Here is a 25,146-nt window from a genome sequence, read left to right as displayed (position 1 = left end):
ACAAACAATATCTCACAGAGTAACAGCCCACATGTTCTCCCACCGTGCTACGTCAAACACATGCCATGTGAGACAGAGACGCATCAGACATCAATGCAACACAATCTGACCAATTAGGACTGTGATAAACACAATAAAGTATTGTGTGATGGATTTATCCGTCAGGTCACAATGTTTGGTTAATCCCAATTGACCATATTAATGAAGACCATTCAACGATCACAGTACATTAAAACAGTCATGTAATTATCGTTATCGTGAAAATCATTTCACTTAATGTCTTTTCTGCTGTAAAACGAACCTCTGTGATACATAGCCACATCGCCTGACTCATTCTTCCGCTCGTACAGAAACGGATAAACCTGGGACATGCCTTATCACACCGTTAAGGCAGGAGTCTTTAAATAAGACAACTAGAGCCAGCCATGAAACACAGCCCTTAGTCCATCTGTGTGAGTTGTGATGATTACTATAGCCTTATTCAATCTCTCCAACTCATGATCATTTGTCCGGGAATCACATCTCTATCTCTACAGAGATAAAGATGGGACACCAAGAATGCAAACAAAGTGGAGATCAAAGTTATTTTAGTTTAGCTGGATCCAATATATCACAGGCAGCCGAGAACATCTGTCCAGGAATTTATCCAATTAGGGAGTAACAATATATTAGGTACGGTATGTGAAAAGATATTTGGCTGTGCACCCTATTCACAAAGAAGCAGTGCATTTAAAGAGAGCAATACTGCATGCAACACCATGAGTAATATTTCATGAGAAAAATGGTAAACTACTGAACAATCTATATTGTGCACAAAAGAAACTGCATGCAAGGTGCAATTCTTGTTTTCCTCTCTAATCACTTACGGGAAAATAATTTGTTATTGCAGGTGGCCACATTGGACCTCATCATTACTCCTTAAAAGTACCTTCTAAAGAATACACAACTTCAAATATAGAAATACGGATAAGGATATTATTCTTTGTCTAATGTTACCACAGAGGCGGCTTCTCATGATGAAAACGTTGTATTTGGAAACCTGCATGCATTCTCATATCAGGAATAAATCAGTTGCACGTGTTACAAATGCTGTGAATAAATACATTCATGGAAGTACAGTGCCTTCAGAAAGTATTCACACCCCTTGACTTTTTCAAAATGTTGTTGTGTTACAGCCTGATTGCATTTAGATATTTTAGCACTGGCCCCTAATGTGGAATTGTGTTTTTCAAAATAAAACAATAAACATTGTTAAAGGAAAAGCTCAAATGTCTAGAGTCATTCAACCCCTTTGTCATGGAAAGCCTAAGTCACCTAATAAGTCATAATAAGTCACATAAGTCACATAATAAGTTGCATAGACTCACTCTTTGTGCAATAATAGTGTTAAACATGATTTTTGAATGACTACCTCATCTCTGTACCCCGCACATATAATTATCTGTAAGGTCCCTCAGTTGAGCAGTGAATTTCAAACACAGATTCCACCATAAAGACCTGGGAGGTTTTCCAATGACCCTATTGGTAGATAGGTTTAAAAAAACACACACTATAAACCCGGACAGTTAAATTCACTGATTCATTTGACTGAGGGCCACACAAGAAGTAGTTGTGCTAAATTGACACATTTGTGTGACTTCAATGTTTATTTCATTTATGAGTGCACAAGACTTGAACAGCATAACATGTTGGAAGTTAAGGAGGCTTGTGATAATCATTTTTTGCATGTAATGAACCCAATGAGTTTGCAGCCGTTTGGCGATAAACGTTAACAGACGTCATCAACGCGGGTAACGTGCTGTACGTCATTAGTAAAACATTTCATTCAACATGGCGGTTGTCAAAGTTGATAGCTAGCTAGCTAACTTTTATCAAGAACAGTCGACTGACGTGTTGGAGAATCTTAAAACGTAGAAAGAAGAATCACATTGTGGAATGTATTTATTGTTAAGTATAATTGTAGATTTCAAGTCTACAGCTGTGAATCATTCAAATATCTTGGCGCTTGGCAAGTGAGCCAATCAGATGCCAGCTGAGCGCAAGAGTATAGAGAAATGTTCCACTGTAACTAATAGTGTATGCGTATTTAAAAATAGGAATTCTTTCACATTTAGCTATCCTTTTATATCCTTTTATGTTTTCTAGTAACTCATCCCTTGTGTTATTATTACAGTGCCAGTGAAGAAGGGTTGGAACTGTAAGCTGTGTGCTGCCTCATCTCACTCAGGACAGGATTGCTGAAACACATTCGTTTGCAGCACAGTCGTTATTCTAGGGTCAGTCCATGTCTGTGTCTCTAAAATGATTGTATCTGCACATTCCAGTCAACCAATGCCCTCAAAATGAATCTGTCACGGTTTCAAACTGAGCAGACCAGGGTTGGTACAAGTGTGAAGCAGGTGTCTTTTATTTGTCCCTTGTGGGCTTTCAAGCAACCATATTCAAATTCAACTCAGTCACTTAAAGGGGCACTTAAATGAACCATGAGACAGTAAAATGTCAGTTTAAGAATTGTGATTATTACACCAAAGTGTACTCGTCCTTTAACACCCACGAGTCTAGGACACACCCAGCTCATGTTCAGTCAGCAGACATCAGTGATGTAGATGCTGTGCTAGAGGAATGTCCTGGCCCGAGCTCAGATACACTTGGTGCTCCTGAGAATCCGAGGGACACTGGTCAATTGACGACCCAGCTCAGTATTTCTTAAGATGCCTTCTACTCTACATGTATCACAGCAGGAGATCGTCAACAGCCCACCTATTTCCCAGACACAGATTAAGCCTTGTCTAGAACTAAGAAGCATTTTCCATGGATAATCTCCATTCACATCCTGTTTTAGTCTGGACTAGGCTTATTAATCTGTGTCCGGGAAACCGAGATCAAATGTACCAGGTCAGATTAGACTGCGTTGTCACAAAAATGTATAGCGCTTATTCCTACAGTAGACGAACCACTGTTCTCTGCGTCCTTCCTGTGTTTCTGCGTGAAGATGCCTCAGGGATTTTCAAGATTTGCTGGCTACAATTGCTTATCTGTACATGTCTGTCTTTCCCATGAAGCATCTTGTCTTAACTCCTAGACACATAAGGAGACCTGTGATTGTAGGATGAAAACATTTGGTGAACTTTCAGAATCGTCCTCACTGTCACCAGTGACAACATACCAAGTACCGGTCCGTTTCAACCCTGTCATGATGGCCGTTGTCGTGAAGGTTGAAGTTGCGGTGACCAACCTCTCCACTTTTGCTGAGGGATTCATTGATTCGTTAGGTATGATCTACGTCCTACATTTGAGCTACCCTAAAAGGAACTCACCAACACATTCAAATTCATCCAGAAAGATCTGTGATGGGGCGTAGATGGTAAGAAGCTGAAGGCACAGCTCCAGTTATTGAAGAATGATCTATTGATGCATGTGTAGTGATGCAGTGAGCAGCCTGTGGGGTGTTGTGCTCTCTCTCACACACTCCCTCTCATTTTGAGGCACACTATCTACTGAATATGTGAGGTCACTATTAATGGCACAGTCCATGCTATCCAATTATAGTGATGTAAACAGTCAGTGGGGCGATTGACACGTGCACACACTCCCTCTCTTTTACACTCACACAGGTATGTTGAGCTTTCAATTTTGGTTTGGACCTACTATGAACCTCTAAACGAAAGTGTAGAAAATTGCCGTGACCCCCATATAAGGAGACGATAACAATTGCAATCGCACACATCAACACCAAGATGTGGAATGTACTGTACAATGTTCTTCTGCGTTCATGTGTAGTGACAAATGTCAATTTATCCATGTTATTAGTTGTAGTTGGATTTTACAGGGGTCAAAGTTACTTTGTACTTCATCTTTCTTAAGCTCGCACATTTGTTTCCAGTTGAACTCGGCACAAACGACTTGTGTGCACATTTATGGATAGATTGCTTCCCTTTATTTCACATCTTCAGCCCTGAGTCTATTTTGAAAATATTCCCCATAAATCTGTTTAGAATAAGCTATAAAATACCATTCCTTCTTATCTCTTGTGTTCTCCTGTGCTGTCTGCACAGGCCTAAGGCCCAAGCAGAGATTTGGATCAAATGACGAGATGGTTATGTCTCCACCCTAACAATGGAACTCGTTGTCCACAGAGCGGAACGGCAGGCAGCCAAGCTCCCGCCTATTCCTCTCTCTGGATTGGTGGCCACAGCTTGTGATTTTAAAACTTTTTTGAAATTTCGATGAGTGGGGTTGACATCAACCACCTGTATTTAATGGAGAGAGATGCTATGCTATTAGCCTCATATCATTAATATGCATAGCCGTGTTTTTTTCTCAAAGTTGCAGGGTGTCACTACTTATCAGTACACTCAAAACAACCAAAGCATTATGAAACTTTTATTAGATCAAATGAACCTCACGTAGCAAATAAGCCATTACAATTTTTGTTGACCAAATCCATCACTCTCTCATTGACCTCGTTTGGCCCATATCCCTCTCGCTTTGCCTCTTCTTCTCTGGCCCAAGGTAACCAGCTCACCCTTTATGGAACAGGGGCAGCTCTGGAGGGTTGAATATGTTGTTTCACACCTGCAATTTGAAGTTGACCATGTGTAATTGCCTAAGGTGCAATACTGTTTTTTTTCTAAACTCTTCTGCATCTGAACTTTTGCTTTTTGAGTGTAGTTAACTCACTTGTTTTATTTACTGTTTATATATGAGTGAAGGCTAATTGAAACATTTTAGGTAATCAGTTAGGTAATCAATCCTAAAATGTTGTAAACTTAGATAGAAATTGTAATTTACCATTACTCAAATGTAAGTAAGGTGTACTCTCCTAAACTCAAGCATTTAAAGTATTGCAACTATATACTTAAGTGACCTTGACTTAAAACGATTGTATGTTCACTTCACCATATTGAATTAATTTAACTAGTGATTTTTATGTAGCGAGAAATCAAAAATAACTGTTGATTTACATACACATTTTAAGTCTACCTTAGTCAAAAAACAACATTTGCATTGCTCATATGAAGGTAGTACTGCTTGCTTCAGATATTAAAGTTTCTTAAATTATTTTTTGTTGTTGTAAAAAAAAAAGCAGACATTGAATATCCCTTTGAGCATGGTGAAGTTATTAATCACACTTTGGATGGTGTATCAACACTGCATCTCAGTGCTAGAGGCGTCACTACAGACCCTGTATCACAAACGGCCGTGATTAGGAGGCCCATCGTCGTCCGGGTTAAGGTTTGGCCGGGGTAGGCCGTCATTGTAAAGAAGAACTTGTTCTTAACTGACTTGCCTAGTTACATAAAGGTTAAATAAACATTTAAATATAAAGATGGCGCTGACAGATAGGACAGCTCTGCTTCTAGCTCCCAAGTAACTTTGCAGTATTTTGTTTTTGTGTTATTTCTTACATTATTAGTTGTTTGTGTTATTACATACAGCCGGAAAGACATTTTAGATATCAGAGCGGCGGTAACTCACCAGCATTACGATCGGGAATATGAACTGATTCCAGAGGCTGATCCAAAACACCGCCGGAGTAGAAAAGGTTTTCGGAATGGACTTCCGGTCCGACTCAGGAGGTGCGCACACCATCCACCGCTTCCGAGTATATTACTCGCTAATGTTCAGTCTCTGGATAAAAATGTAGACTCAGGGCGAGAATCTCCTTCCAGGGATTGTAGCATATTCTATTTCATGAAAAGTCACTACAAAGTTACAGGCGTCCTTCCTCCGTTTCTCAGGGATTTCACCTTGGAGGCCAATGGAAGCCTGAACAGAATACAAATATTCCAAAACATGCACCCTGTTTGCAACAAGGCACTTGCAAAGCAATTCACTTTTTGTGCTGAATACAAAGTGTTATATTTGGGGCAAATCCAATACAACACATTACTGAGTACCACTCTCCATATTTTCAAGCATAGTGGTGGCTGCATCATATTATGGGTATGCTTGTAATTATTAAGGACTGGGGAGTTTTTCAGGATAAAAAGCAAGCACAAGCAAAATCTTAGAGGAAAACCTGGTTCAGTCGGCTTTCCAACAGACACTGGGAGATTAATTCACCTTCAGCAGGACGATAACCTAACACATAAGGCCAAATGTTATCCTAGAGTTGCTTACCAAGAAGACAGTAAATGTTCCTGAGTGGCCGAGTTAGTTTTTCTTTGTCATTATGGTATATTGTGTGTAGATGGTTGTAAATATATGTATTTAATACATTTTGAATTGATGCTGTAACACAACACAATGTGGAATAAATCAAGGTGTACGAATACATTCTGAAGGCACTAAATTATTTTAGAAATTATATTTGGACCCGAATCCCGTTGTTGCTGTGAAGAGCGGAATTCTGGGTCAAGCAGGCTTGGGAATATTTTCCTGTCCCCCTACAGCAGCGCAGTGCAAGAGGAGCTGAGATTTTTCAACTAGACAAGCGAGCTCCTTCTCCCCCACAGCCATCGCCCCTCCCCAATCCACTTCACTCCTCCTCAGACAGACCAGGAACAAACAATGGCACAGTGACCTATAACCCCCCCCCCCAAAAGGAATTATTCACCATCCTTCAAATCAGATTTCTATTGAGAGTCATCTGCAGCCAGGAGCAATCCTGTGGAGTAACATTGTACTACAGAGGAATGTTCTGAGCAGCCAGCTTCAACTAATGAGCTATATTTCTGAGACAAAGACATGGGCACGCCAGACAGGCCTGCTTTGTTCCATCACTCTGGTCAGCCGGCACTGACCAAGAATTGCAAACCCAGACGTGTAAGAACAAATGGTCCCCATGGGGCCCAGATGGAAAAAGAAACACAGCTTGATCTAATTCACCATAATCTTTTCTTGATCTAATACACCACAATGTCCATGGCAGCTTAATTTTCACCTTTCTTCCCGGATATTGTTAAAGAGAGGTGCATTTATGTGGAATCACATGCACATGGCAGTCAGTGTAGGCCTAAGCAACCAGCTGTCCAACATTCTAGGTTGCCAAGGAAACAACTACCCAGGCACACTGCTTTTCTGCTTATTCATCATCTGAAAGGACCAAATGGATTAGTGCAACATTTATCAGCCATTGGTTCCTAAATACTGTAATACCATTCTTTTCTTCTGACATTGGGACTGCTTTAAGAATAGAGGGAGATGACTGATCAATAAAGAACATAGTTACTGTATGTTTCAGATGTAGCAGGTATCCTTCCACATTTGTTTTTTACATTTGTTCCTTTGAAACTGACATGAAAGCGTATCTCAAATAAGACTCCGGTAATGTTTTGTCCTGTGTGACTCATTTGTTTTCTGAAGAGTGCATGTTGTTACGGTCTTGTGAGAAATGACCTTAGTTTGTTCCTTGCAAGTGTCAAACTTTTATTCTGTAATCAAATGAAAGCCGAGTTACTGCCAGCAACTAAAGAGGAATGTTGGTTTATTTTATTCCCTGGTAGGGACTGCACTTCCACATTTTGCACATGGAAGTAATAGATGTTGAATGGAGCTGCAGACTAGGTTTCCTCAGCGTGACTCATTATACCATTTACCAATGTAGCAGTGACAACTACAGGTTTCACGTGGATAGCTTTAACAAGTTCTAAATCACACTGGCAAGTGAGGTTGAGTTGAAAGTGAAAAGAACATAGGAGCAGTTCTCTCCTCACCTGAAGAAATGGCAAAGAATCACAGAACGAATCAGATCCGGATGATGAATTGAAACAAAGAAACAAATTTGACTCAGCCCTAAGCATATGTATAACACAAAGACAGTATAATGGGAGCAACATTTGCCGATTATAGGAAAAAAGTAGGAAAGTGTGAAAATAACAGAAGGCAACATGGCAAATAGTATATGATGCATGAAACTGTTTGGATATAGGCCTTTATACATACAGATACATTTTCACAAAAGATGTAATGACTACATGCTGTGCACCAGCAGAATGCTGGACAGGCAACGACTGGAAACAATTAATAGCCTGTTTTATGTCGTTTTTTCATTCCAGCTGTGCTGTAACATGGAGCCGCCATTATATTTGGATTGCAAAACAGCCCACTTGTTGTGCAATGCAGCATGTGTAGGAAACGCCAGCAGACTCATATTGGAGTTTTTACAGCTTTATTAAATGTCATGGTAAACAATCATGTATTTCAATTAGGGATGATTAGTTACTCACTTTAAGATCTTACATTCTCTGGTTTAGGCATGGGGGTATACAGTATATTGGGATTTCAACATTATGGATCACTATGGTATTTGCAGCATAGAGAAGGCGACGCTGGAATCACAAGAGTACAGCCTATAATCTATAGTAAGGCAAATAAACATTACACACGCAAGCATCCCTCCTCACATGCCTACCCAGATCACCTGTTAGGAGTGACGCTCATTAAGAAACCAGAGACTGGGAGGTCTGGTGGTCGACTGGGCCAGTGAAACAGTCAAACTCATGCTAGAGGAATCTAGCAGTAAAACTCTCTCCGGGATATTACTGATACGAGCTCATAAAAACAGGGCATTCTGAGTGACCGAGCAATCATCATCAATTCACAGGGATTTATCACTCTTTGTCCCTGGAGTGGGATTTGATTTTTGTTTGGGTGGATTGCTGGTGGCTTTGGCATGTCAGTCGAGGCTTCCGGGCGTCGATAGAAAAATCTTTCTGTCATGCGGACACGGCCGTTTTGAAAACATTCCTCAAAGCCAAGACCTTTTGAAACAGTCAGACATCAGGGTTTATTGGTTAACGGTGCTGAAATTACAGCTGCTTAGACTTGTACTCACTCCTGGTTTCATCTGTAACCACCGCAGCCCCATAGCCCCGTCCTCTGAAGGGGTCGGTCTACGGACCATCGGTCTGCATTCACAAAATAGTTCTGACCCAAGATAATTTTTCTCTTTGAATAAGGTTATATGGACAGGGAGGACCTTGATCCTAGATCAGGACTCCTACTCCGAGATGCTTTTTGAATACAGCCACAGAGTATCCGTAAAATGAAGAGATCGGTCAGTCGCCTCTCTGCACTGTAATCACACAGATTACTGGGAAGAAAGCCTCGAGCTGATCACATCACCATCCAAATCCCCTTGTCTCCCTGGATTACCCACAACGCCTCTCGTTAGCCCGAGGAGAGGTAATGTTTTCAAACACTGAGCTCACTCTGTTTCGCTACGCTTTCCTGAACTCCTTTGCAGCCAAAAACGACACGTATTCCAGCTTTTCCACCTATTCCAGGGAATGACACCTACTGCTGGATCCTTGGCAGAATTAACTCTACTGCTTTTTTCAGAAGGGAACAATGAAACCTAGGGTTATATCTGTCTGTACTGATGCAGCCAAGACCTCCCATCTGTTTACGCTGTACAGACATAAGCACTCTGGGAGGAATGTTACAGCTTTCTCAAAATGCAATTTTCTCTCTCTCAAGCAAACCAAAGAAAGGGGACCACTGCAAGTCATCGAGGGTCAGGGTGGTGACACGCTTCCCACAAACGTCCGGATAATTCTGCCTACCCCCACACGTCCCGCCAGACACATGCCCCTGTCCCCTTCAGCGTACTAACAAGCTCAGGAGCACTCCTACTCATGTACATAATCAAATTATGCCAGAGCAGAGTTCCTCCATGGTTGAATCAACGTCTCGTGTCTCTAGACAATCACTAAAACCTCTGTCATTCCTAACGTCTGTCTCCACATCCCACACTGGCGGCCAACTGACTGACAGCGTATACCATCAACGCAGACTTTGTGGCTTTTGCTCATGTACTCCTGAAACTTCAGCTGATACTCAGTTCCATTAGGTTTTTGTGTGTTTGTGTGTGTGTGTGTGTGTGTGTGTGTGTGTGTGTGTGTGTGTGTGTGTGTGTGTGTGTGTGTGTGTGTGTGTGTGTGGTCAATTTCAGTGTGCCACCTGAGCGAGCCAGTCTCAGAGTCTTTAATTCACTGATGTACTAAATTACATTTACATTTGAGTAATTTAGCAGACGCTCTTATCCAGAGCGACTTACAGGAGCAAAAGTAGGGCAGTGTACAGATCTATTGGAGGCAACAAAAAAAACTGCATCTGCGGTCACAGACTCCTTGAGCAATTACTACAAGATGAGGGGAAAGCAGCACAACCTGATGAGTAAAGTATTTTGAAGTGGAGTAAATGCTGCACTTATTAACAATGACTAACACAATTTCAGTCAAAATAGAATATTGTCAGAAATACTGTAGGCTACCATGACTATATCCAACCCAACTCCATTTGTTGCCACTATCATGTATCCCTGTGGTTTTCAAACTTTTTGACCCTTGACCCCAAAGAGGAGTAGTAGCGTTAGCCCACCAAGCTTGCGACCCCAGCGCATGCACATGCACATGTGCAAATGTTTAAAAAATAAAATGACTGAAATATCACATCTACATAAGTATTCAGACCCTTTGTTGAAGCACCTTTAGCCGCGAATACAGCCTTGAGTCTTCTTAGGTATGACGCTACAAGTTTGACACACCTGTATTTGGGGAGTTTCTCCCATTCTTCTCTGCAGATCCTATCAAGCTCTGTCAGGTTGGATGGGGAGCGTCACTTCACAGCTATTTTCAGGCCTCTCCAGAGATGTTCGAACAGGTTCAAGTCCGAGCCCTGGCTGGCCCACTCAAGGACATTCAGAGCCTTGTCCCGAAGCTACCTCTTGGCAGTGTACTTAGGGTCATTGTCCTGTTGGAAGGTGAACATTCCCAGTCTGAGGTCCTGAATGCTCCGGAGCAGATTTTCATCAAGGATCTCTCTGCACTTTGCTCCGTTCATCTTTCCTTCGATCCTGATTTGTCTCCCAGTCCGTGACGCTGAAAAACATCGCCACAGCATGATGCTGCCTCCACCATGCTTCACCGTATGGATGGTGCCTGGTTCTCTCTAGACGTGATGCTTGGCATTCAGGCCAAAGAGTTCAATCTTGGTTTCATCAAACCAGATAATCTTGTTTCTCATGGTCTGAGAGTCCTTTAGGTGCCTTTTGGTAAACTCCAAGTGGGCTGTCATGTGCCTTTTACTGAGTGGCTTCTGTCTGGCCATTCTGCTATAATGGCGTGATTGGTGGAGTGCTACAGAGATGGTTGCCCTTCTGGAAGGTTCTCCCATCTCCACAGAGGAACTGGAGCTCTGTCAGAGTGACCATTGGGTTCTAGGAAGAGTCTTGGTGGTTCCAAACGTCTTTAATTTAAGAATGAAAAAGAGTCCACTGTGTTCTTGGGGACCTTCATTGCTGCAGAAATGTTTTGGGCTTCTTCCCCAGATCTGTGCCTTGACACAACCCTGTCTCGGAGCTCAATGGAAACAGGATCCACCTGAGCTCAATTTCGAGTTTCATAGCAAAGGATCTGAATACTTAAAAAATAAAGAAAAAAAGGTATTTCTGTTTTTTAATAAATTAGCAAACATTTCTAAAAACCTGTTTTCACTTTGTCATTATTAGGTATTGTATGTAGATTGATGAAGATGTTTATTTGTAACCAATTTAAAACAAGGCTATAACGTAACAAAATGTGGAAGAAGTCAAGGGGTCTGAATACTTTCCGAATGCACCGTATACAAAAGTATGTAGACACTCTTCCAATTAGTGGAATCGGCCACACCCTTTGCTGACAGGTGTATACAATCGAGCACACAGCCATGCAATCTCCATAGACAAACACGGGCAGTAGAATGGCCTTACTGAAGAGCTCAGTGACTTTCAATGTGGCACCGTCATAGGATTCCACCTTTCCAACAAGTCAGTTCATCACATTTCTGCCCTGCTAGATCTGCCCCGGTCAACTATAAGTGCTGGTATCGTGAAGTGGAAACGTCTGGGAGCAACAACTCCTCAGCCTCGAAATGGTAGGCCACATAAGTTCACAGAACCGGACTGCCGAGTGCTGAACAGCATAAAAATCAGCTGTCCTCGGTTGCAACACTCCCTACCTAGTTTCAAACGGCCTCTGGAAGCAACGTCTCTGGAGTGATGAATCACACTTAACCATCCGACGGACGGATCTGGGTTTAGCAGATGCCAGGAGAACCCATCCTACCCCAATGCATAGTGCCAGCTGTAAAGTTTGGTTGGTTTCCCACTGAAGGGAAATCTTAACGCTACAGCATAAATTAACATTCGAGAGGATTCTGTGCTTCCAACTTTGTGGCAACAGTTTGACTGTCCTGCACAGCCCTGACGTCAACCCCATGAAAAATCTTTGGGATGAATTGGAACGCTGACTGCAGACCAGGCCTTATTGCCCAACATCAGTGCCCGACCTTACTAATGCTCGTGGCTGAATGAAAGCAAGTCCTCACAGCAATGTTCCAACATATAGTGGAAAGCCCCCCCACGAGACAATCAATTTGACTCTGATTGTCCTGATCTCTCTGGTCTGATAAATTAGAGCAGCTACAAAATAACTCCTGTTCTGGCATTGTCTGATATAAGCTACACATCACAATCAGAAGCAGAGCACAAAGTGGTTTGATAAGCTCTGGTGACATCTCTGGGACGATAATATCCCTCACAACAAGGTTAATCATTCCTCAGTCACTTACCCATCTCCCGATGGAAGGTCTATAACCACATTACATGGATAATGACCCAGTCTGTCATTATAAACCACTATGAGCATGCCTCATGTCCCCCCCACCCTCTTAGTTTTACATTGACTACATTGGAATCTGAATGTTATATTGCATTTTCCAAATACGGAGACTATTCGGCATTCAAACCAACAACACGTTCAAGAGGGCTTGTTCTTATACGAGGATACGGGCTTTTTCCTCTATCTGTGGCAATACTCCATTTTTAGCTTAAAATGTATTTTAAAAAACACTTCCTCAATTGTTCCACCTCACTGAATTGTCATAGCACTTTAACAGTGGTGGGTGTTCGTGAACTGTTGCAGAATAATTGAATCACTTAGGGGGAGAGTAGTTGTCCCCCCCCCCCCCCCCCCATCCTGCTACTTCAGTGCCACAGAGCATTCCTAGAGCTTAACAGTTATAAAAAATTGAAGTCACGCAAACTGGGCTAAAACACCACAGCAAACACATTGTATTCAGCTCAGTAGGCACAGGCTCAGCCCTGACTCCTGGATTTGCGGCAAAAAGGGGGATAATCTCAGTACACAGTTTACCGCTCGGCAGTGTTGACTGGCAACCGCGTGGGGTAGAGGAGTCAGCACGGTCAAAGTGGAAGCCAGTCACAGGCCCCTCCTTTATCCTATCAACTTCCACTCCCAACTCTCAGACTTAGGCAGAGGGTCCCAACTCTCAGACATAGGCCGAGGGTCCCAACTCTCAGACATAGGCCGAGGGTCCCAACTCTCAGACATAGGCCGAGGATCCCAACTCTCAGACATAGGCAGAGGGTCCCAACTCTCAGACATAGGCAGAGGGTCCCAACTCTCAGACATAGGCAGAGGGTCCCAACTCTCAGACATAGGCCGAGGGTCCCAACTCTCAGACATAGGCCGAGGGTCCCAACTCTCAGACATAGGCCGAGGGTCCCAACTCTCAGACATAGGCCGAGGGTCCCAACTCTCAGACATAGGCCGAGGGTCCCAACTCTCAGACATAGGCCGAGGGTCCCAACTCTCAGACATAGCCGAGGGTCCCAACTCTCAGACATAGGCCGAGGGTCCCAACTCTCAGACATAGGCCGAGGGTCCCAACTCTCAGACATAGGCCGAGGGTCCCAACTCTCAGACATAGGCCGAGGGTCCCAACTCTCAGACATAGGCAGAGGGAAAGGAGCAGAGACAAAGAAAGAAAGACTTGCCCTCTTTAGGAGACTCTTGTGTTTTTATCAGTCCAAATAACTGCCTATTCTCACAGGGGAAGAGGGAGAAATAGCAGAGGCATTCCTGAATATTTGCCATACCTCTCCATTCCCAGGTGAAGGAGATCAGATCCACATGACAGTGTGAGGACAGTTAGTACCGTCACACGCCCTCCCTCACCACTTCAAATTACTCTCCTCTGGGACGCCCCCTTGGAGGGGTGCAACTGAGGCCCCTTCAGAGAGGGAGAGAGAGAGAGCACTCTGCTGAAAAACGCTCGTGTTTTATGAGGTGCAAAGTGGGGTATTATTCTCTTCCCCTCTCCTCCCCACAGTATGGAATTCTGAACTTAAAGAAAAATATGTACAGTATATGGAATGTTACGATTTGAGAAGTGTCAGTGCAATTGACCAAGCTAGTCTGTTGGCTGCAAAAGGCTGTGCTGGAAGGCAAAGCTGTCAGGTACTGTATTGTGTGGTAGGATTCAGTTGCATGAAAACAGATGAATGGAACTCTATGGGTACAGCTGGTTTTGGAGTTTATACGTACTGCAAGGCATTCAAAATATTACGTTTTTCATTCATGTTCCCCTATCACCACATTTCCCAATCGAAAATAATTGTGGTTATTGCCCTTCATTAAGACTTCTAGGGGATATTAAACCACACTTGAGTTCAGTAAAAGGGGGAATCACGTATACATCCCCTCATAGCAGGACCATGTCATGCCATTTAACAGATTTTGGTTGGGGCTCTTATTGAATTTATGACCTTGATATCTCTTAAAATGCGTGGAAGTTAAAAATATTTCTGGCCTGTGGTACGATGGAAAACCACATGGTCTAATACACGGCCGTAAAAACCAATGGGCTGTGCAGAAACATGGTCCTTTTGTAATCTCACAACTGAGAGTGGCAGTTGGTAAGAGAGGCCATGCTCGGCACACAAACGCCCATCTGAGAGGCCATTTCCACAGCATTGATCACCCTCATGCTCTCTCATCTCCCATCGTCCCCCTCTGGGCTTGTCATCTCATTCACCACCTCAGTGGGGGGAGCTCCATCAAATCAATTACCAGCCACACGCTGTGGGAAGCTTCCCTGGCTCTAGTCTGTCGAGTTAGATCAGATGCTGCCCTCTCCACTTAATAGGAATGAACTGGATTGATCCAGTGCTAAATGCCTTTGGAGACATGCGACCAAAGGCCTGTTTTCCCTCAAATCACAAAGAAGAACTGGAATAATTTTGTATGAAATGTGAAAGTATTGAGAGGAGAGAGCAGTTTGGGTCTGATCTAGTATGGGTGGAATGTCAACTTAAAAGACATCATTGATGTTCACAACAAAGCAGAGCACAGCATTCCATACAGAAATCAACATGATTGCATTGCCTTTGATAAAGAGCCAGCAGCACAGAGTCACAGGGAGAGGTTGAGGACCATAGGAGGATTTAATTTGATTTTTAAGAACACGGTTAGTACATGATTAACAACGGGAAAAAAAAGCTTCCACGTAGTGATGGGGGGGGGAGTCATGTCTCCAAGTATTTTTTGCTACTTTACGGTAGCATTAGCTAGCGCTTCTCAGCTCTACCTGTGCCAAAACTCTGGTATGTTTCATCCTATAGTTGTTCTCCATCTATTTTTAAATAGAGCCAACATGTTTTCAGCACTTTTATTTGTAACTGATAAAAAGAAACGTGCTTTCTAATGTTCTCTCGACTCTCTGCAGCAGACGTATACTGAGCAGTATGTTTGGAACATGAAGTCGCAATAGAAATCGCAATATCGAATCGCAATACATATAGAAGCGTGAGTGAATATGTATTGGCACCTAAGTATTGCGATAATGTTGTATTGTGAGGTCCCTGCGAATTCCCATCCCGACTTCCACAGCAGTAAGCAGTGAATTATCACCATTGTGTTGCCATGGTACACAATGAAGGTTATTGTATACAAATCTACAGCAGTATCCCTCGTCTGAAGGCGGCGCTGTCTATTTTTGGATCATTTGTGGCTACATTTTTTAGGCAGCCCACTCAATCCTCAAAGTGGGGTAGAACACAGACAATGTTTGAATTATTTAGGATAGGATAAAGTAATCCTTCTCACCCCCCTTAAAATATTTAGATGCACTATTGTAAAGTGGCTGTTCCACTGGATGTCTTAAGGTGAACGCACCAATTTGTAAGTCGCTCTGGATAAGAGCGTCTACTAAATGACTTAAATGTAATGTAAATGTAAATTTAGCCCTAGTGGACTGCCTGTGGTACACCCTATGCCTCTCACAATCAGAGAGCTCATTCTGCCCATTCCACACCAGGTGCTATTGATTAAATGCTGCCAATTAGGAAACGGTGGATGATGGACAAAAACCTGAGGTGAGCGAGTGTGTTGAGGTCAGGGGCTACGTTTTTGTTTAAATCAATGTAAAGGCCACAGCAGACCTTCCAACACTTAATTTTATGGAATTAATTATCCGCATTATCTAATTACCCTGCATTATCTAACTACCACTACTACACAATGAGCCTGGGCTCTGATCCTAATCAAATCTCCAAAAAATAAACACAGGCATATGCACACATCCATCTAATAACTCAGCTGCTGTTGAAATGGAAATACACACTGTCAAACTTCCTTGACATGTTTTGGGAAAACAGCCATTAATTATTATTTTTTTAAAATAAAGTTCTCAGCACATAGCCAACAACACTGTTGCGTGCTGCCTGCCAGGGCATTCAGCCTCGATGCAAACAACGTGTAAGTAGAGTGGCCAAGTAAAGCATGTTTTATCGGTCCTAGTGTCTTGTTCTTTAAGCGTCTCACAGTGCAGGAACACTTCCTGGCTGCTGCTATAGCTCAGTCATAAAAGAAAGGAACAATTCGACATTCAAAGTAAATACTGGCTTTACCGTCCAGTCAATAGCCTTGTGCTGGTTGCTGAAATGTAGTACTCAACGTGAATCAGTAAAACAGTCAAATATGCATTGGAATCAAATGGCAAAGGTCACACAGCTTCGTTTTTCTTTGGAATTCTGTTAAAAGAAATAGGTGAGTACATGCTTATGCTAATAAAGACTGGTTAGACCTCAAAAATACTCTTAATGAGGCCATCTGTTCAGATTTGTGTTGCATAAAAATGTTGAGGAGACTTGCTGAATGTATCAATGTTTATAAAGTCGCGTCTGGCCATGTAAGGCCCTTCCTGTTAGGGTCGCCAGCAGTTACCTCTGTAAAAGTAGACGTCGAAGCCGACTACATAGCTAAGGGATGAGAGCGAGGCTGGCTGCTACAAGAGGCTGGCTAGGCATGAGACGAGGGCTACCCCTCATCCCACTACACTTGCATCATCATCACTGGTTAATTCGATTGACAGCGCAGGAGCTCTAGGAGGTGCCTATATTTGAGTATTTTTGCCGTTAGCTTGAATACCCTGGCCTTTAGGCAGACCCTTTATACAGCTGTTCACTTTTCCGCAGCATGACAGCATCTGCAATCCCCTGAACATTTTAGTTGATTGGAGGCCTGCCCTGATAAATGGTTCTTGCAAGTCACCAGCAATGATGTGTACAGCCAAACCTGCTTTTGTGTGATTTCAATAAATCTCACTACCATTTTTCCAACAACGATGGATGAACCTGTCAGAGCTGCCCTTTCCTGCTGGCGTTCAAGAACCTTGTACACCTCCCTGTGCAAGGTCAACCTTCCAAGGGCTTATTAAATGCAAGAGTTGAGAGCGGTGTCTCCAGGTGTCAGGAAGTGTAGCAGGATTTTTACTCTGCTTTTTACTCTGATCTGAGGCTTGATTCTTTGACCCTTGAGATTCATCCTCAGTTTTGAGTCATGGCAGCAGAACAGACTTGTTGTCATGAATTTGGACATGTTCCTGCAGATTGAAATGGATTCTAAAACCCGAGTTGAATGATAATGAGGATCTGTGATGCAATTACTGTACCGTTGTTCTCCCATGTACTGTATAAGCCTTTGTAATGAATAGATGCACACCACAGGAGAGTTTTAAAGAGCTTCCCAACCCCTGCCTCTAAAATGTTTTAACCCCTAATCTGGTTTAGTGGGGTCTAGTATTGTAACAGCTGCCTCATCCCCTGTGAAGTCAGACAGATCTGCAAATAATTCAAGCGTCGGTGGGTTGTCCGCTGTTTTCTTTGTAATACCTTCAGAGCTTGCACACAGAGAAAACAAATGCCTTAATGAGAAAACAATTCAGGGCGCCAAATTGTCTGTGTGCCGGGATCTTTACTTTGACAGAAGAAAAGATCAGCGCAAAGGGAAGAGGCAAACGTCTCATATGTGAGGCGACGTCCACCACAGCACTTCAGCGTTACCAGCAGGGTTCTGGAGGGGACTTGCATAACCACACATAAAAATGTGCTTTTGATTAGGGGCGGCTGCATCATCGCTGAGACACACACCGTGGTGAGCGCACGCTGCAGTGCAGTTGACCTACGGCTCATCTCAAACCCAGCTCCGATTACCCAGTGCAGATGCAGCCTACCTAGCCCTCACTGGCTTTGTCCCACGCAAGAGATGATCCTGCCCAAGATGATGACTAACGGGAATTTAATGGGGCTGAACTCGTTGATATTAAACAATGACAACCATTCCACAAGGGGGAAAAATGTTACACCGTGAACCACCATGAGCTCTGAGGGCTTCCGAGCATATATATATATTTCAAGAGAAATTGTTCTTTCAAACAGCTCTTTCCACTATAAATCAAAGCGGGACATGGGAATAAAGTAGCACAGTACTCCTGAAGCAAGGCAGAAGCCCTTTTCACTGACACCAGATCCTTCACCATGATTATAGCAGAGCTGAATATGCTCTCCAAAGATGCTTGAGCTTTAAACACTACCGCTGTATTGTCCACAAGGTCACCAACTACAATCTGCATTGTGGTGTTTGCGCAGAGGTTTTTTGTTTTTTAATAAAGTGAGTTTTAGGCTAATGCAATAGCTGGGCTTGACTAGGATAGGATGAACGTTAATATCCCAAGGGGGAAATTGTCTCCGACAGTGCTGCTGTGTACAAAACAGACACGGTACATTACACACTCAACATAATACACACCCTGTATTATACCCTTATCATCTAAGCTACATACTTAGTCATTCAGCAGACACTCTCATCCAGAGCGACATACAGTAATGGTTGCATACATGTTCATGTTTTGTTTGTACTGGTCCCCCATGGGAATCAAACCCACAACCCTGGTGTTGTAAGTGTCATACTCTACCAACTGAGCCACGGTGCTGTCCTAACACAGCTCAGCTTTACTTTACAGTATTTGATGAATGAGTGCTTATTTATATCTTACTGACTTTATTGTCCCCATAGAGACATTTTGTTGCAGTGTCATGTACACGTTTAAAGTGGCATTTAAATACAAAACAAATTTGACAATATAACTTTCATAACAATTACTTACCAATAAAAAGAGACTAGCCTGCTGGCCTTACTAAGTCAATAGGAACATTAGCCTGAGCTATTTAGGAGGGATATCACACCTGGCACAAATTATTGTCTAGTTCTGTTTTCCCTGCTGAGGGGTGCCCTATACCTGCGCCCAGAGGGGAGTAGTTCAAAGTCCGGGTACAGGGGGTGGCTTGGGTCTAAAATGATTTTGTGAGCCTTGCGGAGAACCCCGATCATAAAGATCTCATCCAGGCCTGTCTGTTTGACTCCAAGTACCTTGCTTGCTGTGGTGATAATCCTTCTCAGCATATTTCTCTGGCTGACAGTGGCATCGCCAAACCAACAAACAATATAAAAAGTTTAAATATTCTATGAAATATGTATAAAACAGAGACAGTATAGTACAATTAACATTAAAAGATCCCAGCTTTTTGAGAAAGTACAGTCTGTGTTGACTCTTTTTGTAGATCAGGTCTGTAGTATATTTACTCCACTGAAGCTTATTGTCCAAGAGGACACACAGATATGTGTATTCCTCTATAACCTCTGACCTCTGATAGATGTTGCAGAGGTTGTTGTTGTACGCTTCCTGAAGGCGTTGTTGAACTCTGCAGCAGACACTCTACTTGGACCTTCCAGCTCAGCGCATTTTGTCAATGTGGACACCCAGGTACTTATATGGTTAAATAAATGAATAACCTGTCTATGTTGGTATTGTGGACAACCACAGGCAGGTGGTCGCCGAAAGATTTGGGGTCAAACACCATCTCCCCCGTTTTGTTTACATTAAGGATGAGATGGTGCTCATCACACCACTTGAAAAAATCTTTGAATCGCTGACCTGTACATATCTTCGTCTTTATACATCAGACCAAGAATGGCAGTATAATCAGAAAATGTGACAATATAGTTATCAGGATGTTTATTTTACTAGACAAGTCAGTTAAGAACAAATTCTTATTTACAATGACAGCTTACCCTTGGCCAAACCCTAACGACACTGGGCCAATTGTGCCCCGCCCTACGGGACATCCAATCACGGCCAGTTGTGATACAGCCTGGGATAGAACCAGGATCTGGAGTGACACCTCTAGCACTGAGATGCAGTGCCTTAAGCCGCAGCTCCACTCGGGAGTCCAATTACTGCTTGTGCATTCATTTGTGTACAGTGTGAATAAGATGGGTAAACTCAAACAAACCTCAGTGCTAATGTCTCTAGCCTCAGAGAGCACACTGTTAAAACTCTAATATGTACAGCTATTCAGGAATGAGTGCTACCACCTTACGGTATAGGTGACTAGTGTTGAGTGTGTCATGGAGAGCAAGAACAGCTAATCACGGCAGTCAACTGAGTGATTGTAATTGTTCAGGGTGAGGGCCAAGATCTTAAATTGTGTAACTGAAAACTCGCAAGGAACCAACTGCCAATTGGCCTAAAATAAGCCTAAGGCACAACACCATTGGCCAGAATGAAAGGGGAGGATAATTTCACCGACTAATGTTTCATGTCTAACTGCTCTTTCCCAGATTCTGCTAAATCAAGTTACTTTCAGGTCGGTCTTGCAAAACAGAATGTGTTCTCAGTGGTTAAATAAGTAAATAAATAAGCTTCTAAACGTAATGCTCGTCTTACGTGTATTTGTATTTTTTTGTAACCTTTATTTAAACTAGGCGAGCAAATGGGACATCAAATTCTTATTGACAATGACGTCCTACCGGAGAACAGCCTTGTTCAGGGGCAGAACAACAGATTTTTACGCTGTCAGCTCGGGGATTCGATCCAGCAACCTTTCAGATTTTTTTTCTTGCTATAGAAAACTGGATCAAATTAAGCATTATTGAGCCTCATTGTATTTCACATCAGGCCAGATTCTGCATACAGATGTAGTATCTTAATTGCAGCAACAGGAAATTTGAATTATTATGTGGATTGTAATTAATGGACATTTTTGTAGTGATTGATACGTTTTTTGTTAGGGAAAATCAAGTCGGAAATTTCAAAGTGTTGAAGCCTTTTTTTAAACTCAAATACACTACAAGCTTGTATTTCACTCAAACACAGGCTCCCAAAGACAGGCCTGGCTGCCCATCAGTTGCTGCAAGATTCCTGGTCAAATACCAGGAAATATTTTGAGCCTGACAATAGGTGACATAAGTGTACCGCAATTAATCTGAAGATTTGTATGAAAAGCATGACAAAGTGGTGGGCTAAAATATAGGCCAGCTTTTGTAGAGGACTGAGGACTTAAGATGCTCTTCTCACACCAAAACAGCCATGAAGAAGGCACGGCAACGCCTATTCTCCCTCAGGAGGGTGAAACGATTTGGCATGGCCTCTCAGATCCCCAGGAACTAGTACAGCTGCACCATTGAGAGCACCCTGATTGGTTGTGTCACCGTCTGGTATGGCAACGTTTCCAAACGCGACAGGACTGGCCCAGTGCATCATTGGGGGCGAGCTCCCAGTCATCCAGGACATACATGAAGGCTATCACTCCTGTTTAGGTGTACAGTATACAGTATTACCATTAGTATATCACCATAAGTATTTATATATTCCTGCTAGTACTGTATGTCACTTTCCACTTTTAATGTATAAACCCACCTCAACCACTCCAGTACCCCTGCACTTTGAATAAGGTACCAAGATCTTAAACTGACATGTATATACAGTGCCTTCGGAAAGTATTCAGACCCCTTGACTTTTTCCACATTTTGTTAAGTTACAACCTTATTCTAAAATGGATTACATTTTTTATAAAAAAATAAAACACAGAAATACCTTATTTACATAACTACTTAGACCCTTTGCTATGAGACTCAAAAATGAGTATCCTGTTTCCATTGATCATCCTTGTTTCACCTGAGAGTTCACCTGTGGTAAATTCAATTGATTGGATATGATTTGGAAAGGCACACACCTGTCTATGTAAGGTCCCACAGTTCACAGTGCATGTCAGAGCAAAAACCAAGCCATGAGGTCGAAGGAATTGTCTGAAGAGCTCCGAGACAGGATTGTGTCGAGGCAGAGATCTGGGGAAGGGTACCAAAACATTTCTGCAGCATTGCAGGTCCACAAGAACACAGTGGCCTCCATCAATCTTAAATGGAAGAAGTTTGGAACCACAAAGACTCTTCCTAGAGCTGGCCGCCCAGCCAAACTGAGCAATCAGGGGAGAAGGGCATTTGTCAGGGAGGTGACCAAGAATCTGATGGTCACTCAGACAGAGCTCTAAAGTTTCTCTGTGGAGATAACAGAAACTTTCAGAAGGACAACCATCTCTTTTTTAATTTTTTAATTTTTTTTAAATTTCACCTTTATTTAACCAGGTAGGCTAGTTGAGAACAAGTTCTCATTTGCAACTGCGACCTGGCCAAGATAAAGCATAGCAGTGTGAACAGACAACACAGAGATACACATGGAGTAAACAATTAACAAGTCAATAACACAGTAGAAAAAAAGGGGAGTCTATATACATTGTGTGCAAAAGGCATGAGGAGGTAGGCGAATAATTACAATTTTGCAGATTAACACTGGAGTGATAAATTATCAGATGGACATGTACAGGTAGAGATATTGGTGTGCAAAAGAGCAGAAAAGTAAATAAATAAAAACAGTATGGGGATGAGGTAGGTGAAAATGGGTGGGCTATTTACCAATAGACTATGTACAGCTGCAGCGATCGGTTAGCTGCTCAGATAGCAGATGTTTGAAGTTGGTGAGGGAGATAAAAGTCTCCAACTTCAGCGATTTTTGCAATTCGTTCCAGTCACAGGCAGCAGAGTACTGGAACGAAAAGCGGCCAAATGAGGTGTTGGCTTTAGGGATGATCAGTGAGATACACCTGCTGGAGCGCGTGCTACGGATGGGTGTTGCCATCGTGACCAGTGAACTTAGATAAGGCGGAGCTTTACCTAGCATGGACTTGTAGATGACCTGGAGCCAGTGGTTCTGGCGACGAATATGTAGCGAGGGCCAGCCGACTAGAGCATACAAGTCGCAGTGGTGGGTGGTATAAGGTGCTTTAGTGACAAAACGGATGGCACTGTGATAAACTGCATCCAGTTAGCTGAGTAGAGTGTTGGAAGCAATTTTGTAGATGACATCGCCAAAGTCGAGTATCGGTAGGATAGTCAGTTTTACTAGGGTAAGTTTGGCGGCGTGAGTGAAGGAGGCTTTGTTGCGGAATAGAAAGCCGACTCTTGATTTGATTTTCGATTGGAGATGTTTGATATGAGTCTGGAAGGAGAGTTTACAGTCTAGCCAGACACCTAGGTACTTATAGATGTCCACATATTCAAGGTCGGAACCATCCAGGGTGGTGATGCTGGTCAGGCGTGCGGGTGCAGGCAGCGAACGGTTGAAAAGCATGCATTTGGTTTTAGTAGCGTTTAAGAGCAGTTGGAGGCCACGGAAGGAGTGTTGTATGGCATTGAAGCTCGTTTGGAGGTTAGATAGCACAGTGTCCAAGGACGGGCCGGAAGTATATAGAATGGTGTCGTCTGCGTAGAGGTGGATCAGGGAATCGCCTGCAGCAAGAGCAAGCCATTCCTCAGTAAAAGGCACATGACAGCCTGCTTGGAGTTTGCCAAAAGGCACCTAAAGACTCTCAGACCATGAGGAACAAGATTCTCTGGTCTGATGAAACCAAGATTGAACTGTTTGGCCTGAATGCCAAGCGTCATGTCTGGAGGAAACCTAGCACCATCCCTACGGTGAAGCATGGTGGTGGCAGCATCATGCTGTGGGGATGTTATTCAGTGGCAGGGACTGGGAGACTAGTCAGGTTCGAGGCAAAGATGAAAACCTGCTCCAGGGCGCTCAGGACCTCAGACTGGGGCGAAGATTCACCTTCCAATAGGACAGTGACAATAAGCACACAACCAAGATAATGCATGAGTGACTTAAAGGACAAGTCTCTGAATGTCCTTTAGTGGCCCAGCCAGAGCCCGGACTTGAACCTGATCGAACATCTCTGGAGAGATCTGAAAATAGCAGTGCAGCGACGCTTCCCATCCAACCTGACAGAGCTTGAGAAGATCTGCAGAGAAGAATGTGAGAAACTCCTCCTCTGTAATCTCTGCCAAAGGTGCTTCAACAAAGTACTGAGTAAAGGGTCTGAATACTTATGTAAATGTGATATTTCAGTTTAAATTTTTTATAAATGTTTTGCTTTGTCTTTATGGGGTATTGTGTGTCGTTTGATGAGGGGGGAAAAACTATTTAATCTATTGTAGAATAAGGCCATAAAATAACAAAATATGGAAAAAGTCAAGGGGTCGGAATACTTTCCGAATACACTGTCCTTGCATTCTTGTGTTTCTTTAACTCACGTCGTATTTCTGTTTTATTCTATTCTATTTTGTAAGGTACTGTTTTACACCTGTTCTATCCTGTGCACATGGCAAATAAACATTGACATTTGAAAGATTTTGATCAATCCAAATGTTGTGCAGAGTAACAACAATTCACAGCAACCATGGATCCTTCTGTTTGATTTCGGAGGGAACATGTCGTACTTTCAGACGAGGTACTTTCTTCTAGTGTTCAGTTTCTGCTCGCTTTTGACCAGAACAAGCATTCTGGGAGCACAGCTTGCGATCACAATGGTGCAGCAGGACATCAAAATTAAACAACTAAAACTTGAAACATCTAAAGGTCACCGGATTGTCTTTTTGATATGACTTCTTTGGGTCAACCTTGTCCAACAGACATCTTACAACTCTTCTCACCGCAAGATCCGTCGATCAGACACAGCTGCCATGTGTTACCACACTGCATCCTGAGAAATGGAAATATAACCTGGTAGTATTCTTTCCCAAGGCTTCTGATTACCAGAGACCCCCATCTTTGTTCATGTCGAGTAATTACCACACAATTAAAGGCTCATGAAACACACAAACACATCTGTTTCTCATGACACCC

General features: G+C 42.8%; 1 protein-coding gene across 1 annotated transcript in view; it reads right to left on the bottom strand.

Moving 5' to 3' along the window:
* The window catches only part of LOC115109586 (protein O-mannosyl-transferase TMTC2-like), a 184,209-nt gene that overhangs the window by 134,529 nt on the left and 24,534 nt on the right, over positions 1-25,146 (bottom strand). The gene's annotated exons all lie outside the window — the stretch shown is intronic.

Source organism: Oncorhynchus nerka, linkage group LG25 (genome assembly GCF_034236695.1).
Source record: "Oncorhynchus nerka isolate Pitt River linkage group LG25, Oner_Uvic_2.0, whole genome shotgun sequence".
Lineage (NCBI taxonomy): Eukaryota > Metazoa > Chordata > Actinopteri > Salmoniformes > Salmonidae > Oncorhynchus > Oncorhynchus nerka.
The sequence above is the reverse complement of the archived record's forward strand: the minus strand, read 5'-3'. Positions and strand labels throughout refer to the sequence as shown.